The sequence below is a fragment of the Papio anubis genome, chromosome 12, assembly GCF_008728515.1.
Source record: "Papio anubis isolate 15944 chromosome 12, Panubis1.0, whole genome shotgun sequence".
NCBI lineage: Eukaryota > Metazoa > Chordata > Mammalia > Primates > Cercopithecidae > Papio > Papio anubis.
In genome coordinates, this window is record NC_044987.1 from 96892200 (window position 1) to 96912729 (window position 20530).

Sequence of the window (20530 nt, forward strand, 5' to 3'; positions counted from 1 at the left end):
ATCCCTGTCTTTGAGGCAGTGAAACCTACAAAATACAAGCTAGCAGGTGAATGAAATTGCTTGAAGCCTGTAGTCTAGCCTCGAGGGAGGCTGAGGCAGGAGAATGGCATAAACCTGGGGAGACAGAGCTTACACAGTAGGCTGAGATCAGCCACTAATACTCAGCCAGTGACAAATGAGACTCCGTCTAAAAAAGAAAAAAAAGAAAAAGACGTTACCAAAAATTTTATATATCTAGCAAAACTGTTACTTAAATATGAAGAGAAACTAAGATATTTTCAGATAAACAAAATCTGAGATAATTTACTGCTATCAGATCTGCCCTACAAAAAATTACCAATGGGAGTAGTTTATTTTGTGATAAAGGACACCAAATTGTAATTGGAAAGCACATGAAGAAATAAAGAAAAATGGTAAATGTAACTTTATTAGTGCATATTAAAATATACATATATGTGAGGGGGTTTCATTTGTAACTTTTTTTCCTCCAATTTGATCTTAAGGACAACTGCTAAAGCAATGATTGTAAAAATGTGTTTGTGCTGGGCACAATGGTTGGCTCACACTTGTAATTGCAACACTTTGGGAGGCCAAGGCAGGAAGAATGCTTGAGCCCAGGAGTTCAAGACCAGCCTGGGCAATATAATGAGACCTCGTCTCTAAGAAAATTAAAAAAATTAAAATTAGCTGAGTGTACTGACATGTGCCTGTGGTCCCAGCTACTCAGAAGACTGAGGTGGGAGAATTTCTGGATCTTGGGTGGTGGAGATTGCAGTGAATTGAGATTGCACCATTGCTGTCCATTCTGGGTGACAGAGCAAGACTCAGTCTGAAATAAATAAATTAATACATAAATAAATAAACTTTTAAAATGTGATTATAGGCTTATAAAATATAAAGATATAATTTATAGGGCAATTATAGCACCAAGGAGCAGGAGGAAACTCTAAGAAAACAAATTTTTCTGTAATTAAGTTAGCCACAATCTGAACTAGATTGTTACCAATTTAGTTGTTAATTGTAATCCCTAGGGCATCCACTAAGAAAACGACTAACATATTATAAAGAAATGACAAGGGAGTTAAAATAATACACTAGATAATATCAATTTATGTAAAATATGGCAGCAATGGAGAGAGGAACAATAAAACCCACTATATCAGTATGTGTGTGTGTGTGTATAATTAAATAGATATATATAAACAAATACATGCATATATAAGTAAAATGACATACAAATTCTACCTCATCAGTAAATACATTACATATGAATGTATTAAACATTCTATTGAAATGCTGGCAATTGGCAGGATGGATTTTGAAAAAAATGATTTAATTACATAATGTCTACAAGAGACATACTTGTGATTCAGTGATATGAGCAGTTGTAACATAAAAGAATATAAAGTGATATGTCCTACAAACACACTAAAGAAGAGCTGGAGTGGCTCTGTTAACATTAAGCAAAATATATTTTAATAGAAAAATTGTTCTTAGAGACAAAGAAAGGCATTTCATACTGATAAAAGTAAAATATATCAGGAAATAATAACAATTAAAAACTTGAAAACACTTAACCACAGAGCCCCAAACTACATGTAGCAAAAACTGACAGAATTGATGAAAAAATAACACTAGATAACAATAATAGAGATTTTAACATCCCCTTCCATTAATGGATAGAAAAACTAGGCAGAAGATCAACAAGAAAATGGACAAGTTGAACAACATGATAAACCAGTTAGATCTAACAGACATCTATAGGCAACTTCAACCAATTATAGTAGAATAAACATTATTCTTAGGTACACATCTAACAGCTTCCAGGATACATCATACATCATGCTATGAAAAAAAAAGCCTCATTAAATTCAAAAGGATTGAATGTATGCAAACTTTTCTACCACAGTACAATACTTGACAAAAACATCAGAAGAAAATTACAAATCAATATTACTTAGAAATATAGATCTTAGATTCCTAAACAAAATACAACTGATATGTACAAGCAATAAGTAAATAAATAAATTATACCCTTACTTTACACCGTATCCAAAATGTAACTCAAAATGAATCATGGATTTGAGTAAAAGAGTTAAATCTATAAAACTCTTAGACAAAGTTTTAAATCTATATGACCTTGGATTAGACAAAGGTTTCTTATGTATGACACCGAAAACACAAGTGACTAAAGAAGAAATAGCTAAGTTAGGCATCACCAAATTAAAAACTTTTGTGCTTTAAAGAACAGCATCAAGGAAGTAAACGAACAACTTACATACAGAATGAGAGAAAATATTCGCAAGTTACACATCTAATAAAAGCGTGGTACCCAAAATATGTTTAAAAATTACACTTCAGAAATAAGATAAATTATATTTTAAAATAGACAATGAATTTGACTAAACGTGTTTCCAAAAAAGATATAAAAGTGGCTAATAAGCACACATTAGTAATTACAAAAATGCACACTGAAATCACAGTGAGCTACCACTTCGAACATGCTAGAATGGCTAATATGAAAAAGACAGATAATATCAAGTCTTGGTGAGAATGTTGAGAAATGAGAACACTCATAGCTTGTGTGTCTGTTTGTGTAGCCATTTATGAACAAAAAGTGGTATATCCATAGATAAAATTGTATCTGGTAATAAAATATGTGAAGTACTGATACATGCTAAAACTGGTTAATCCTTGAAAGCATTATAAGTAAAAGAAGCTGGCTACAAAGGCCACATTGAATAATGGCATTTATCTAAAATGTTCAGAATAAGCAGATCCATCAAGAGAAAGTACATTGATGGTTGCAAGGATCTGGCCAAGTGTAGGAATGGGAATGACTGTTTTTGCACAGTGAGTTTTTTGGGGGTAGTGATGAAAATGTTCTTTAGTTATCTAGTGGTGCTGATTGGACAACTCTGTGTATATATTAAAATACACTGAATTGTATACTTTCAAAGGGTGAATTTTATGCTATATGAATTATATCTTAGTAAAGCTGCTTTTCCAAAAATTCTAAAATCATAGATCTATGTAAGGCATAGTAATTCATGAAAATTTAGAATGTTTAAAAAGTGTTATTTATGTATTTATGCATTGCTCAATCAGCGTGCACAACATTTTTATAGTGTTCAGGTTATATCTTTCCCTCTTTGGGTCCAGGTTCTATTTCTTCAGGTTCTTCATTGCCAAAGGTGCTATTCCTTGATCATTTTGCATGTCTCAGCATGTCATAAAAAGGTAGTGATGCTGTTATTTATCACGAGCCATGTCCCTTAGGAACTTGTTTCTATTGCAAAAGTAGTGATATTCTTGCCTCTGCTGTTCAAGAACGCCATTTCTATACTGCTGGTTGTATCATTACTCATGACGCTGTATCACCTCTTTTGCCTCCCATGAATATTGTCTTCCAATGTTTCTATCATAGGTTGTTTCTTTATTTTTTTAGTGATGACCTAAAGTACAAGTCTTACTCGGAGTATGCAGGCAAATGTGAGCAATATTTTGTTTTCTGGTCATGTTAAATTTAGCAATTGGAATTTGATAACATAAATATAAAACAATCCATGTTCTTTCCACATCTCAAAAAAATGCATATCATTTTAGGATGTGGAACTTTCCCTAAATTAACCATATCTCATTCTTCTAAACACTACAATCAGGAGGAAGGACCAGTGAGAAACTGCATGTAGACTAAGAACAGCAGTTTCATTTATACCAATGATATCCCTCCCTCATCTGGCTTGGCCTCAGATTGACAAAGTAGACCATAATGTCCCCGTTGGAAGTAAGAGAAGACATCACTTAGCTCCCTCTAAAATCCTCAGAAGAGATAAACATAGCTACCACTAGAGGACTGCCTGACATATGTCCTGGATCTTTAAGGAATATGATGACTGTCTTCTATGCAGTGTCAAAGGGCACAGAGAGTAAAGGCCTCCTACCACCACTTCTGCCATCCTTGAGGGCTATCATTCAGAGGCAGTACTACAGTGGCAACACTGACAAGTGAGAGTTAACCAACCAGCAAGAACTGATGCATGAGTCTACGTTTATAGCTCAAGCCCAAGACTCAGTGGATGTTTGCTAGCCAAGAGCCATGAATTCATCTTGTGTCTGACATGGAAGAGTCACCTAAAATCAGCATGACTCTACCATTCTACCAGTCCAATTACATGCAGTTTCACAAAGGAAATATAATGTAAGTCAGAGAAAATGATTCACTTGTGAGGCCACCCTCTTAGAACTAGCGAATGGCCAGAAGATTTAAAGGCAACCTCCCAGGTGTAAGTCCTGGAGCTTTATAGAGCATCTAGTCAAGTGCACATGTGACACTGGGGAGTTAGAAGGGTTGGAGAGGGTCTTCAAGGAGTGGAATGGTGGCTGAGGCTCACATAGTTTGAAGTGGGATTGGCCATTCATCTTAAATGGCAGGCCTGCCCTATCTCATCTCAGGCACTGAAAGGGGATTTATTAATAAAAACTTTTTGAGAAAGGCATTCCAAAGAGCAGAGACTTTTGAGGTGCAGTGCCAAGGACAGGATTCTTCTCTGGGCCTAAAGGCAATAATGTTTGAAGTATATGAATTTTAGATGAAGTTCTAATGTTGCTATTTTAATCCTTTACTTCTCCTTAGAGTAGAGGAGCAATTATTGCAAGCACTGGACAAGTGTATGTAGGACTTTAAGGGCAAGGCCTATGATATCTGTGATTCAGATTGTCATGCGTCTATCTTTGAATATTGGCTAAGTCTGACTACATCAACTGTCTGATAAATAGGCAAAATGATAAGATGGAATTTTAACCTTTAGTATAGGGGTTTTATCTTTTTTATGTCAAGTGTTACTTTGGTCAAAGATTCATTTGTGCATATAATAACTTTGTTTGAAAAATGTACTCAACTTGAATAAAATAATCCTATGTAGATACCCTCCATATTTGGCCTAGCATTTTGGGAAGGAGTTGTCCTAAGCTCCTGAAGTTTCTTTTGGTTCCTAAACTGGACATTAAGAACATCAACAGTCACGGAAACTTGTAATCTCTTTTACAATATTTGCCTCCAGTGTTTGTCAACGAGAAGCTTAATTTTTTTGTCCCTTAATACCTTGACTTTTCTTTATTTTAATTTTTGTTCATGTTTAGAAAGAATTACTTTACTAGGATTATTAAATATTAAACTGCTTCTAATTTATTTTCAAAATAATTGAAATTCCCATTATCTGATAGATTCCAGTTTCTTCTTCTGTCAGTCCTTTAACCTTTTACTTTTAATCAAGGTATGTTTACCTGGTAACCAGGTTAGTTTTAAATCAATATCCTATTTTTTCTTGTTTCTATGACAATCATTTGGCACAAATCTCTGCTTCCTAATGAATGCAGAGTTAGCACATAATAAACTGGTTGGTCTAAAGATAACGAAACAAGTTGTTTTATATTGTTTGTTTTAAGGAAAAATACTTTCCTTCCTTCCTTCCCTCCTTCTTCCCTTCTTCCCTTCTTCCCTTCTTCTCTTCTTTTCCTTCTTTCCTTCTTTCCTTCTTTCCTTCCTTCCTTCCTTCCTTCTTTCCTTCTTTCCTTCTTTCCTTCTTTCCTTCTTTCCTTCCTTCCTTCCTTCCTTCCTTCCTTCCTTCCTTCCTTCCTTCCTTCCGTCTTTCTGTCTTTAAGATGGAGTCTCACTCTGTCACCCAAGCTGGAGTGCAGTGGCCTGATTTTGGCTCAATGCAGCCTCTGCCTCCTGGGTTCAAGCAATTCTCCCGCTTCAGCCTCCTGAGTAACTGGGACCACAGGTGCATACAATCATGCCTGGCTAATTTTTGTATTTTTAGTAGAGACGGGGTTTACCATTTTGGCCAGGCTTGCCTTGAACTCCAGACCTCAAGTGATCCTCCCAGCTCAGCCTCTCAAAGTGCTGGGATTACAGGCGTGAACCACCATTCCTGGCTAGTCATTTCTTATAAAATCATTTAATCATAACAACATAAGAAACATAATATATTTAAACATATAAAAAATAGTTTATATAATGACAAATCTTCAAAATTTTAGGAAATTTTCTCCGAGTAGCATCTTTTCATTTGGGCCTTAAATAAAGATCTTACCTAGTGAGAAACAGAGGATATGGAAACAGAACAAAGTCAGCATCAGCGGCAATAAAAAAGTCCACATACAGAGTTTGTAAGATTTATTTCAAGGTCTTAGAGATGAATAACAATGAAGAAGATAAAGTAGGAGATCAATAGTGAATTTTAGATCTAACTTTATGAATCATTCTTTTAGCAATTTAGTCAATAATATTGATTGAATCCTAATGCACAACAAGCTCTATGCTAACAGTGGCAAAAACAATATCATCATGACAATTATAATCAAATGTGCAAAATGTATTATTAAAAGAGAAAAACTCAAATAAATTAGAATTTCAACTGTGATAAGTGAAATGCTGACAAGGTTCACAATCTTTGTGTGGAAGAATTCAACATGAATCCTATACCGCTGTGAGATGGGCATAAATATTTTTAATGAAAATATTACTTAAGAGCTGAAACTTGATTGATGAGAAGATTATGTTAAATTATGAGCAACCTTTCCATTACTCATAATTATCATCACTCCCCCTTAGGAGGAGTGGAAGGTTGTTAAATTATGAGTAATGGAAAGGTCTAGGTTATGATTTCAGAAATAGGTATAATGAGTAGAGTGGTAGGTCATTGAAAAAGCAAGATAAGAAACTGAAAAACCACGCTCTTCATGTTCTTGGATGGTTGATTTATGTAGGCAGTAAAAACCCAGGATGATGGCTGTAGCTAAAGTGAAGAATCATATCATTTCCAAAGATGTCAGTAAAGAGGCTGTACTACACAGACTCTAACGGTCACCTCCAGTAATGTTCACCTCCTGATACAACCTTGCGTATTCCCCTTCTTTTCAATATTGGCAGGACGTGTAACTTGCTTCTGACCAAGAACGTACAACATAACAATACGATGTCAAGTCCATTATTCAGTTATGTGATCTTTAACATATTCTTGCTTATAACATCTCACTTGCTGGTATTATTGAAGCAAACTGCTATGTTTTGAGCTGCTGTATGGAGAAGTTCATGCAGTGAAAACTGACGGTGGTCTCTGACTGACAAACAGAAAACAAATAGACAAACAAACAAAACAATGCCTTCGTTTCTATAAGCCACAAGGGACTGGTTTCTGTCAAGAACTATATGAGCTTGAAAGCAGATTCTTCCTTAGTTAAGACTTCAGGCGAGACCACAACCCTGGCTGACACTTTGATTGGAGGCATTTGGGAAGACTCAGCTAAACTTTGCCTAGAATTCTGACCCACAGAAATAGGGAGACAAAAATCTTGTGTTGTTTCAAACCACTAATTTTGTGATAAATTTTTATTCAGCATTAGATAACCAATATAGAGGGTAAGAATTAAGTGGTTAACAAATACAAAAAAAGGTGAATCTGGTCACAGCCACATCATTAACATGTCTTTTGGTCTTGGAAAAATGACTTAAATTCTTAAAACCTTGATTCCTTACTACTATACTAGACACTATGACTAATTAATGGCAATGAAATATTTTAAAATTAAAACTGGTCCATGAGATTTACTTATTTTGAACAGGATTTATGAAACCTATACTAATATAAGGTATCAAGCATACATATTGGTCATCATCATCATAATTATCATTCAATGCATTTCTGGAAACGGAATGGTTTTAATGCACTCAGAGATAATACATACAAAATGCTTAGCACATTGCCTGGATCTCGTGATAATAGCTATTATTATCAGTTCCAAAAGGAAAAAGTATGTCAGATTTGAAGACTATTAGGCAAACCACAATGTAAAATTGTTTGAATCCTTGTAAGCCTCACAACATCCAGCATGTATACTTTGGCAAATGCTATGCCCCTCATTAAGAGGTAATATTTGTATAACATCTACTTGCCATAAATCCCATGTGTCTCATTGGACACATTACCACTAAAAATTATTAATGTGATCACAATTTTGCCAAATGTTTATCATCTGTAGTAAAACCACTATGTAATTATTATCATTTCATAGCTTAACGTTAAGCAGCATTTACTGATTTTGCTATTAGGGTGATTTAATGGTATGTCAAATCTCTGGAATGGTGAAATACCTTCAGGTATGCAGTATCTTTCATCCACAAATCCCTGCTATTTACAACTATCAAAACATATCATTACAAGCAAAAGGCAGGGAGATAGAAGGGAACAAATACATACATTATTCATAAACTGTTCTTCTCTTCTGCTAGCTTTCTCAAAAATCTTTTCTTTAGGAGATGCCCAGAAGCATGCATTTAGATTAGTTTATTAACAAGATCATTAATCAGAAATCCATGTTTTAAGACATCTTGTTGATCAGCAAGAAAAAAGTAAGATACGTATGAGATGTGAAATCTAATATTGTAGCAATACGTTCATAATTACCTCAGTGATGATTTATTAATGTAATAATTCCTAAACTTAAAAGAAATGTACTTATAATTAATATACATTTTATAAGCCAAAATATACATTCTCAATATTATCATAAAGCTATGGGTGTTGATTTTAGGAAAAAGTGATAGTTTCATTGACATTTCAAGGTGACTTTTCTATCTATGATCATTCTTTTTCTAATTAAAGAAGTACAGCTGAGCATAAAAAGTATTCTCAATTCTAGTTTGTAGATGAGAAAAATGAGGTCAAAAGATTCACTTAAGACTGAAAGGGTCTGAGTCCCATCTCTGATTACTAATCATGGTCTTTTCCCAATCACTGTGACAGACTGTCACCTACCTCCTGAAAACCTGTGACTTGTGGTCAGAAAAAAAAATACTTTTTATTGAACCTCAGTTTACATGTTGTAGGTTAAAAAGGATAATACCTCATTACCTAGCTGATAATATTAGAATGAAAAGCATTAGATCTAAAAAATGTCAAAGAATATACACATTTTAAATATTAGTATTATTAGTACAATTGGCATACTCAACATTGTAATAAATTAATAGCAATCTCTGTTATTACTATTCTATTCAGAACATGTAAAAATTTCATTAAAACTGTGCCCTAGAGGATATATAAGTTACTGATTTTGTGTGTCAGTCCTCATCATAATACATTTTCAAATTAAAAGCTGTTTTCAATAAAATATGCAAATGATTGGAGTCAAATTAGTTTTTTTGTTCTAATGATGTTGTGTAATTATATTTTCTACAATAAATATATTACCCGGAAAGTGAAGTTACATAGTAAACATAAATTGTGTGAGTTTAGATAACAATCTGAATGTGTAGAAATATAAAAGCTCTTCCTGCTTTCAATAAAGAAAGAAAATAGAGTTCACATCTTTCAACAAAGAATCTAAGATTAAAATATGTTACTTGTGTTATGCAATGGTTACTTATTCAAATTATGCACTAATTATTTGCAAAATCATTGATAGTTATTACATATTCATTTAGGCCTTTCTTTGGACATTTCCTTAGAAATTCCTTTGGAAATTTCTGCAAAATCATTTTGTATTTGGTCATGGGTATAGTTATTAAATTCTTATTTATGAATCACACATTATAGTTTTTGTTTTCAGTAAGAAAATCTTTTTACAGTTTCCATAGCAATTACAAACTTCAAAGACCTAAAGAAGGATTGAAAAATTTCCCAGGAGCTGATACTGCTAGAATGATAGAAAGATGAAAGTGAATAAGTTAGGCTGCTCGTACATTAGTTACTTTGCCAAAAATCAGTGGTGTGGTCAGTTTCTTATCCAGACACCTGCAAATGAATTCATTTTAACAGTAATTCTAAATTTCTCCCAAGTATGCCTATTACTCATCCATTTGTAAAGATTTTTCTGTTTTTCTTTTTGAAGAGAGGAAATACGGTGGTCGAAATATCTGAAATGAACTTATTTATTTTGAGTAATAAGCAAGACCAGGGAAACATCCAAGAGTAATGAGACCAAGAAATAAATCTATGATGTAAGAGAGTGATTTAATATTTAATAAGACACAATCTCTAGAGACTTTAGTGTTTTGTCTTTAAAATGGGATACTTCAATTTTAATGTTGAAGTATTCTATGTTACAGTGTTAAAATTTCTTACAGTGTTGAAAATTCTACAATCTAAGACATAGTTAAAAATATCTGTTCAGGAAAGTCAGCAACTAAAATTATCCAAGTTTTAATGCAAAGATACCCCTATCTAATACTAGAAAATATTTTTTGTTAGTCACTGAATAATAGTCTCCACCAACCTAATTGGTGGAACTTGTGAATATTTTACCTTAAATGGAAATAGGGTCTTTGTAGATGTCATTAAATTATGGATTTTGAGATGAGGATATTATTTTGGATTATCTGGGTAAACCCAAGGTAATCATAAGGCTGTTTATCTAAGGGAGTTGTTTATCTAAGGGAGTTGTTTATCTAAGGGAGTTATCAACGAGCAAAAGGCAATGTGATGATGGAAACAGAGAGGCCAACTGGAAGATGCTATGCTGCTGACTTTGAAGATGTAGGAAGGGGCCACAAACCAAGGAATTCAGGTAGCTTCTACAAACTGAAAAAAGCAAGCAAGAGTATTTTTTCCCGAATTCTCTAGAGGAAAAGCAGTTCTGCCAACACCTTGAATTTAAATTTTTGACTTCCAGAGCTGTAGAAGAGGAAAGTTGTGCTGTTTTAATAAGTTTGTGTTAAATTGTTACAGAAGTAATGGAAAACAAATATGCTTACACTAATATGTGGAGATCTACCAGAGATGGGTAAATTTAGTGATTTGGAAAGTTATAATTTCCACCTGGAATATGTAAAACTATAATTATCCCTAATTGTGATTTTTGACCTACTATTTTCTAGAATAAATATTTGTGATGTGAAAGTTTGAAAAGAAAGATACTTGTGGCAGCCAAACAATGTTTTAGAATTCATTTTGCTCACTTTTAAACAACTTCCCAGAAATATATATTCGTATTTTATAAATTTAAGTATAAAAATATATCAATGAAAATGATTCAACCATATTATGAAAGAAAATCACCAGTGTTTGAACTTATACATGGTTTACTGAGCATTAACAAAATCTGCAAAAAAAAAAAAAAAAAAAAAAAAAATCTTTAAAAGGCTGTGGAAAACCATAAACCACATGTTGTTTACCTTAAATGAACTATTGATGGTGCTTATGTTTTTATTTTTTGCTATGAGATACATTCTGAAAATTCTTCATTTTTCTCTCAATAAGAGAGCATTTCAGTTGGTCTAAGATACAATATTTATTAATATTCAGCAGCATAGATTTTGCCTGGACCTGGACTGTCTGTCACCTGTGTGTGGCTTAGGGAATTTTAACTATCCTATACTGTATGTACTCATCTATAAAACATAGTTTAAAATAGTACCTTTTCATGAGGATTGCATGAATTAATATATGTAGCACATCAATTAGTACCAAACACAGTACAGTTAAAGTTTGTGTGTTAGCTATTTTATTTCTGCTCTTATTTGATACCTGAGTAGTCCAAGTGGCAACATGTTTTTACTTTATCATTTACAAATACAGTTTTGTACTCTATTAAAAGACTGGTATATATGTTCTGTTGTAAATTTTTGTAGTCCTTAATCTCCAAGAAGATCTATAGAATCTCCTTTAATTTCTATCTCACTTTTCCTAAAAATGTTTTAATATTTAAAAAGTAATCTTGTAGGAACATAGCTGTATTAAGAACTTTTCCCTCTTTATTTTTAATGCAGTTTGTCATTAAAAAACAAGATATTTTTTAATTGGCTGATGAGAATTTTTGAAAGAGAGTTCAACTTTGAAACATAAATTTCCTGACCTTCGTTCAGATTTCTTAATTCATTTTTTAATAGAAGACAGTCAATGAGCAGCTTTCTCGGGAGTTTTAAATTTTGAGATTTTAGTGAAAAATCATCTTAATTTTTAAAATATAATTAGAATTTTTAAGATTTTCATTTTTAAACACTCAGTACTCACGCCTCTGAAACTTTGAGTTGGTTTCAAACCACTCAAAATGAGTGTTTAAAAATGAAAATAATTGTTAGGATTTCTATCACGCAAGTGTCATTACCTGATTGTCATAAGATTGAAACTCTTGGTTTAAAATCAACATGCAAGATAAAAGTTTGAGTTGTTTGGCCTGGTGCAGTGGCTCACATCTGTAATCCCAGCACTTTGGGAGCCCGAGGCGGGTGGACCATGAGGTCAAGAGATCGAGACCATCCTGGCCAACATGGTGAAACCCCATCTCTACTAAAAATATAAAAATTAGCCAGGCATGGGGGCAAATGCCTGCAGGTGCAGGTACTCGGGAGGCTGAGGCAGGAGAATCGCTTGAACCTGAGAGGCGGAGGTTGCAGTGAGCCAAGATGTGACCTGAATGCCTATGTCAACATTTTGGAACTGGAAAGAGGTATCTGAAAATAGAATGTATCTCTCCCACTCTCCAGCCCCATGCTTTCATACAAAAAAATCTCCCCCCAAATAAGACACAACCTTTTTGGGAGTTGTCAGCAACCCTAAAGTCCATGGGAGCTTATTATAAACATTAATAACTGATATGGTTTGGCCATGTCCCCACCCAAATTTCACCTTGAATTATAATAATTTCCATGTGTCATGGACAGGGCCAGGTGGAAATAATTGAATCACAGGGGTAATTTTCCCCATACTCTTCTAGTGGTAGTGAAGTCTCATGAGATCTGATGGGTTTATAAATGGGAGTTCCGCTACACAAGCTGCCTTGCCTGTCGCCATGTAAGATGTGCCTTTGCTCCTCCTTTGCCTTCCACCATGATTGTGAGGCCTCCCCAGCCATTTAAAATTGTGAATCCATTAAAACTCTTTTTTTATATAATTACCCAGTCTCAGGTATGCCTTTATTAGCAGTGTGAAAATGGACTGATAAAATAACGTATATAAAAATGAATATCAGTAACAGAAAAAAATATTTTCTTGCTCACCTGGAGTCATGGGCTAAGATTTATAGCTGCTACATAAAAGTGATAACTCAAAGCTCTGCAATTTTGTATTGCGCCCATGTAGTCAATCAAATATATCATTAAGCCATACATGCTACTGTGACAATTTCAACGATAGATATTCAGATTTGTCAGAAAGAAAACTAGAGTTCGTAGCAAAAGAAACAATCAGCAGAGTGAAGAGTCAATTGATCCGATGGGAGAAAATATTTGCAAACTATTCATCAAACAAAGGGCTGATATCTAGAATACAAGGAATTCAAGCAACTCAACAGTAAGAAAAATAATTACATTAAAAAGTGGGCAAAAGACATGAATAGACATTTCTCACAATTAGACATACAAATAGACAACAGGTATTGAACTACATAACCCTGTTTTTAGACTCTCCCTTAATCACCTAGCCTTGTTTCCACATGAATAGGCTCTCCCTTAGCTGAGAAAGCCAGAGGAACTCCATTTGGCTCCTTCATTTACAAGACATCAAGGACTCCTTACCCACCCCCTTCCTTAAGGAGTTAACTTGTGTAAGCTGACTCTCAACATATCAAAGAGTCCAATTAACTGATAAGATACTGAAGCAAGCAATGTACAAGTTCCCAGAATTTCGCCCAAGAGATAACACCAAAAAGTCTTGAGTTTGTGTCCGGCAGAGCCCCCATACATAATGCCTTATGATAGATTTAGAGTCCCTGCATCTGTAACTGTTTGTTTCCCTGTAACCATTTGTCTTTTTAATTTTTTTGAATTGCTGCAACTAAGCTCCCCCTCCTCTTTCTCAACCAAAGTATAAAAGAAAATCTAGCCCCTTCCTTGGGGCCGAGAGAATTTCCAGCCTTAGCCGTCTCTCGGTTGCCGGCTAATAAAGGACTCTTAAAATTTGTCTCAAAGTGTGGCGTTTCTCTAACTCCCTTGGGTACAACAATATATGAAAAAATGCTCAACATTATTAATCATCAGGGAAGTGAAAATCAAAACCACAATGAGATAGTATCTTACCCCAGTCAGAATGGCTGTCATTAAAAACACAAACATAACAAATGCTGGTGAGGATGCAGACAAAAGGGGAGATTTTTTTACACACTGCTGGTAGTAATGAAAATTAGTACAGCCACTATAGAAAACAGCATGGAGATTTCTTTAAAAATTTAAACATAGAATTACGACTGTCACGCATAATGTGTGAGGAGACCCCCAAACAGGTTTTATGTGAGCAATAAAGCTGTTTATTTCACCTGGGTGCAGGTGGGCTGAGTCCAAAAAGGAGTCAGCAAAGGGAGATAGGGGTGAGGCAGTTTTATAGTATTTGTGTAGGTAGTGGAAAATCACAGTCAAAGGGGTTGTTCTCTGGCAGGCAGGGGCGGGGGTCACAATATGCGTGGTGGGGGAGCTTCTGAGACTCATTGTCCAAGAGAAGTAATTTCACAAGATAATGTCATCAGTGAAGGCAGGAATCGGTCATTTTCACTTCTTTTGTGATTCTTCAGTTGCTTTAGGCCATCTGGATGTATACACGCAGGCTTGGGCTCAGAGACCTGACAACCACATAATTCAGCAATCACATAACTGTATCCAAAGAAAAATAAGTCAGTATAACAAAGGGATATCTGCACTGGCATGTTCATTGTACCGCTATTCACAGTAGCAAATATATGGAATCAACGTAAATGTTCAAATGAATGGATAAAGAAAATATGGTATATATACACACAATGAAATACTATTCAGCCACAAAAAGAATAAAATCATGTCATTTGCAGCTATATAGAAGGAATCGGAAGTCATGTTAAGTGAAATAAGAGAGGCACCAAAAGACAATTATCACGTGTACTCACTCATATGTGTGAACTAAAAAAAGTTGATCTCAAGGTTGGGAAGGGTTAGGATGTGGCGGGAGGATAAAGAAAAGTTGGTTAATGGGTACAAACATACAATTAGCTAGAGGGTATAAGTTCTAGTGTTTGATAGCAAAGTAGGGTGATTATAGTTAATTATAATATGTTGATATTTCAAAGTAGCTAGAAGATAAGACTTGAAATGTTCTCAACACATAAAAATGGTACATACTTAAGGTGTTGGGTATCCCAGATACCTTGACTTGATTATTACACATTTTATGCATGTAACAAAATATCACAGATAATATATAAACATGCAAAATATTATGTATCAATGAAAAAGAATTTAAAGAAAAAATATTAAGGTATTTTATCTGAAATGTTAATTATAGAAGCTTGGCTTTTCTCAGTAATTTTGTGAAAATAAATACATACACACATAAATACACAAATAGAAATTCTGGAATGCATTACTATCTTGATTGCAAACAAATATACATACCAAAATAAGTGTGGTATTAAGTAATACTCTTTTAAAAGTTGTTGGAGGATGGGCAGGGTGGCTTATGGCTGTAATCCCAGCACTTTGGGAGGCCAAGGCGGGTGGATCGTGAGGTCAGGAGATCGAGACCATCCTGGCTAACATGGTGAAACCCCGTCTCTACTAAAAACACAAAAAAATTAGCTAGGCGTGGTGGCATGTGCCTGTATTCCCAGCAACTCGGGAGGCTGAGGCATGAGAATTGCTTGAACCTGGGAGGCGGAAGTTGCAGTGAGCAGAGATGGCGCCACTGCACTCTAGCCTGGGCGACAGAGTAAGACTCCATCTCAAAAAAAAAAAAAAAGAAAAAAGAGAAAAAGGCTGTTGTGTTGGAATTGTTTTAATAGTTCATGCCTCTAAGTGCAACAAAAATGAAATGACTGCATTTTGACAACAGCTTTTATGTGAGCTTCTCTTTCTGAGATTTTACTTGCTATTGCTATCAGGCATCACTGCTTACTTAATAAATAATGTTAATAAATAATTTAAGCACACATTCATCTACTTTTGTTTATGTATCACATATTTTTAAAAGCTAATTAATCTTTCTCATATTCATCATTACACATATATTATGTGAAGCAAACACATGGAAAAAATAAAAGAAATATCCCTAGATGTATCCAATTGAACTATAATTATTTTGAGTAAATTTAACCTTTATTTCTTACAACCTTCTATATTATAATTTTAGCAATCTGCTTTTATATAATATTTGTAGAACTAACAATAATATTTATGCATTATTTCACACAAGAACATTAATTACCTGTTACATTTTAGGAGTTGGCCTCAGCATCTAGTTTAGTAAGTGGTGCAAGCAGAGCTCTTTGAATTGGTTTTGACATTAGAGAAAAAGCATTATGTCTTTCATCATTAAGTAAGGTGCTAGCTGTATGTTTTTCATAGATTTTCTTTATTAAGCTAAGAATGTTATCTCTTATGCCTGGTTTGCTGGGAGTTTTTAGCAGGAATTGAACTTGGATTTTGTGCAAATATTTTATTTTGCATCTTTTTGTATGTTCATATATTTAATTTTATTCTGTTAATATGGTGATTGACAATGATTAATTTTTAAATTTTAAACAAACTTTGCATTCCTGGGATAAATTCCACTTGGTCATAGTGTATTATCTTTATTACGTATTTTTGGATTCTATTTACTATAATTGGTCTTGATTTTTGCGCCTATGTTTATGTGAAATGCTCAAATGTAGTTTCCTGTAATGTCTGTCTTTTGAATTAAAGAAATGTGGGCGTGATGATATGAAGTGGGCACTATCATCTTTCTTTCAAATCTTTGCAAAATTTGTGGATAGTATTATTTCTTAAATAATGGTTAGCATTGACTAGTGAATTCATCTGAAGTCTCTGTAAAAGAAGGATTTCAATTATACATTTATTTTTATCAATATAGGGCCCTTAAGATTATCTATTACTTCTTAGTGAGTTTTGGTAGTTTGTATCATTTACACAATTTCATTTCATTTAAATTGTCAAATGTCTTGGTATAAAGTTGTTCAGAATATTTTCTTATCATCCATTTAACATTTGTAGATTGTATGGCAATGTCAGCTCTTCAATCACTGATATTGGAATTTTTATACTCACTTTTATTTCTAATCAAGTTGGTCAGATAGTTATCAATTTTATTGATCTTTTTAGAGTAATAGTTTTTCATTTTATTATTTTTCTGTTTTCTATTTCATTGATGTTGACTCTTCTATTAATTTCTTTACTCATATTTTGGGTTTTCTTCGCTCCTCTCCTACTGGTTTCTTAAGGTGGAAACTGAGGACATTCATTTGAGAATTTAATCTTTTCTAATGTAAATGTTTACTGCATTGAATTTCCTTCTGATACTGCATTAGCTTTATTATGCAAAATTTGCAGGTAATTTTGCATTTTCACAGATATATTGCATTTTTATTTGTATTTAATTTAAAATAAATTTTAATTTTGCTTTTGAGATTTTCTTTGATGCATTGATTATTTGCATAACAGTTATTCAGTTTGCACATATGGATTTGTTTTTCCAGATACCCTTTTGGAATTGCTTTCTGGTTTAATGTTATTGTGTTCATAGTACATAGTGTGTATAATTTAGAACTTTTTAAACTTGTCAAGACTTATTTTATGGTTTTCAATAGGATGGTAAATGGTCCATATACACTTGAAAACAATGAACATTTTTGCCATTATTGGATAAAAATTTCTATAAATATATATTAACCACTAGTAAGTGGATCAACCACTAGCAAGTTGGTTCATAGTGTTGCTAAACTTCTACATACTTACTGATTTTTTAAATACTTTTTATAACACATACCAGATAGCAAAACCCTGTCTTTCCTAAAAATACAAAACAATTAGCCAGGCATGGTGGCAGGTACCTGTAATCACAGCTACTCTGGAGGCTGAGGCAGAAGAATCGCTTGAACCAGGGAAGTGAAGGTTGCAGTGAGCCGAGATTGCGCCACTGCAAAAAAAAAAAAAAAGAAAAAAAGTTCAGGTTGTACCATGTTGAACTCCTGACATCAGGTGATCTGCCCTCCTCATCCTCATCCTCCCAAAGTGCTGGGATTACAGGCATGAACCAAAGCGCCCAGCCTAATTTCATCATGTTTCTTAAGCTTGGGGTTTGTTGAGTTTCTTAGATCTGTGGCTATATAATTTTCATCAAATTGGTAATTATTTTTGAAATACCAACTTAAATAATGCTTTTAATAAATCATCATTTTTATTTTTAATAAATTTTATTTTAATAATTTTTAATAAAAACATTCATTTTATTTTTTCCTGTTAATCCTCTATTGGAACCTCCTATTTCACAGTATTAGGTAGGCTATTTGAAGTTGTTTCACAGCTTACTGGTAATTTGTTAATTTGTCTTTTCTTCATTATGTGATTTATTGTGAGTAGTTTATTTTTCCTTGTTTTCATGCTCACCAAACATTTTTTTGTTGCTGTGTTTAATCATCCTAATGCCATTAACTACATTTTTTACTTTAGACATTCTAATTTTCATTTCTAGAAATTTAGCTTGTTTTTTTTTTTTTTTAGTATATATCTTCTACACTTCAATTTAACATGTTTAATCTTACCTTTAGGATATTTGTTACATGGGTACCATTATAATACATGTGTCCACTAATTCTACTATCTGTGTAATTTCTGGGTAAATTTAATGAATAATTTTTTTCTCTCATTATGGATTTCCTCTTTACATGACTGTTAAGTTTTGTTTAGTTACCAAGCAATTCTCCTGCTTCAGCCTCCAGAGTAGCTGGGATTACAGGCATGCGCCACCACACCCAGCTAACTTTGTATTTTTAGTAGAGATAGTGTTTCTCCGTGTTGGTCAGGCTGGTCTCAAACTCTCGACCTCAGGTGATCCGCCCGCCTCGGCCTCCCACAGTGCTGACATTACAGGCGTGAGTCACTGTGCCCGGTCTACCATTCTTAATCATTTACTATGGAACATTATGAAGTTAATTGGAAAGAGTCTTGCTTTTAATCTTCTAAGACAATAGCAGCAGCATTTATTTTAGCTTTTTTTTTTTTTTTTGGCCCATTATTGAGACAAAACTTGTTCTAACTGCTCTACCCATTGCTCTTTCAATTATTGGACTTTACATTCTGTTTGGTGGGAATCACTCGCCTTTGCTGCCTCATCCAATGTCTTGTGAGCTACTCTCTCATATGCATTTTTTTCCTTTTATTCTATATATACATATATATATGAGTAAAAAGACTACAGACTGTATGTTTTCGACTATGTGACTTTCTGTAGAAGGCAAAATGACAGAGACAATAAAAAGATTAATGATTGCCAGGGGTTTAGCAGAGGGAGAGGTTAATAGGCAGAGGACAGAGAATGTTTAGGGCAATGAAAATACTCTGAATGGTACTATAATGGTGGATACATGTCATTATACAGTTATCCAAACCCATAGAATGTACAACACCGAGAGTAAACCCTAATGTAAAATATGTACTTTGTGTGATTATTAAGTATTAATATAGGTTCAGTAATTGTGACAAATTTGTTGTGTTCATTAATTGTGACATTCTGAAAAGGATGTTAATAATGTGGGAGGTTATGCACGTGTGGGGATCATGGGGCATATGGAAAATCGTTTTACCTTCTGCTCAATTTTGCTGTGAACATGAAATTCTTCTAAAAAATAGTCTATTAAAATGTCTTTTTTGCCTTGTTAAAAAATAGAACTCACAAATTTTTGTTGAATATATAGTAAGTTTTGTTTTCTAATTTACTGTGTTTTGTTTCAAGATAATCTTTAATTTGTAGGGGTATAAAACTATTTTGCAAAACCCAAGAGCTTGTTAAGTCCTATCACAATATTTTGCATGTTTGGTGAACATTTTTGGCATATTGCTTTAATGCTGTTTCTGATTTGATTAGGTTTGATATGTTCAGATGGTGATTATTATTTTATGACTAGACATTTCTTCTTTAGCATTATTTAAAAGCTCTTTAGAAATAAAAGGCCATACAATTACAACCTTCTCATAAATGTAAAGTCATACTCTGAAACTCTTTGAACTCTCAAGTTATTTTAAAAGCATTCACTGTGTGATAGCAGGACAATTGCTAAACAATGACAAGTACTGAACAGATGTTTCTAAATCTTGTAAGTGTTTTTACCATGGCCGATAAATATAATATTCTTTTTTTTTTTAAGATGGAGTCTCGCTCTGTCGCCAGGCTGGAGCGCAGTGGCGTGATTCTTGGCTGGCTGCAACCTCTGCCTCTCTGGTTCAAGTGATTTTCCTTACTTAGCCTCCCCAGCAGCTGGGACTACGGGTATGCGCAACCACGCCCCGCTGATTTTTGTATTTTTAGTAGAGTCAGGGTTTTACCATGTTGGCCAGGACGGTCTCGATCGCCTGACCTCATGATCCGCCCACCTGGGCCTCCCAAAGTGTTGGAATTACAGGCATGAGCCACAGCACCCAGGCAATATTCATTTTTAAAAAGCATCTTAGAACTAACAAAGGGTAAAAATATTTATACCATTTTAAAATATAATCCCATTATTTATAGTCTGAAAATAAAATAAAATATTGAAGGCATCTGATATTTGCACAATTGTGTATTTTTACATT